Below are 558 nucleotides of genomic sequence, written 5' to 3' on the forward strand. Positions count from 1 at the left end.
AACATAAAGCTCAAAAATCGAAAAAATAGTAAAATAAATAGACAAGGAGATTAAGGAATGAGTCCACCTTAGTGAGGGTGATGTCTTCCGCTTCTTGAAGAACCAATGGTGCTTTTGAGCTCCTCTATGTCTCTTCCTTGCCTTTCTTGCTCCTCCCTCATAGCTCTTTGATCTTCTCTAATTTCATGGAGGATGATGGAATGCTCTTGGTGCTCCACCCTTAGTTGTCCCGTGTTGGAACTTAATTCTCCTAGGGAGGTGTTGATTTGCTCCCAATAGTTTTGTGGAGGAAAAGGCATCCCCTGAGGCATCTCAGGGATTTCATGGAGAGAAATTTTCTCATACTCTTGCTGGGGTCCATGATCTGTTATTTGCTCCATCCTTTTCTTAGTGATGGGCTTGTCCTCTTCAATGAGGTGTCTTTGGCCTTAGGTGCCATAAATGGTTATGAAAAAACAAAAAGCAATGCTTTTTCACACCAAACTTAAAATGGTTGCTCGTCCTCGAGCAAAAGAAGAAAGAAAGGATGAGAAGAAGAAGAGATGGAGAAGATGGAGG

Source organism: Arachis ipaensis, chromosome B04, assembly GCF_000816755.2.
Source record: "Arachis ipaensis cultivar K30076 chromosome B04, Araip1.1, whole genome shotgun sequence".
NCBI classification, from domain to species: Eukaryota; Viridiplantae; Streptophyta; class Magnoliopsida; order Fabales; family Fabaceae; genus Arachis; species Arachis ipaensis.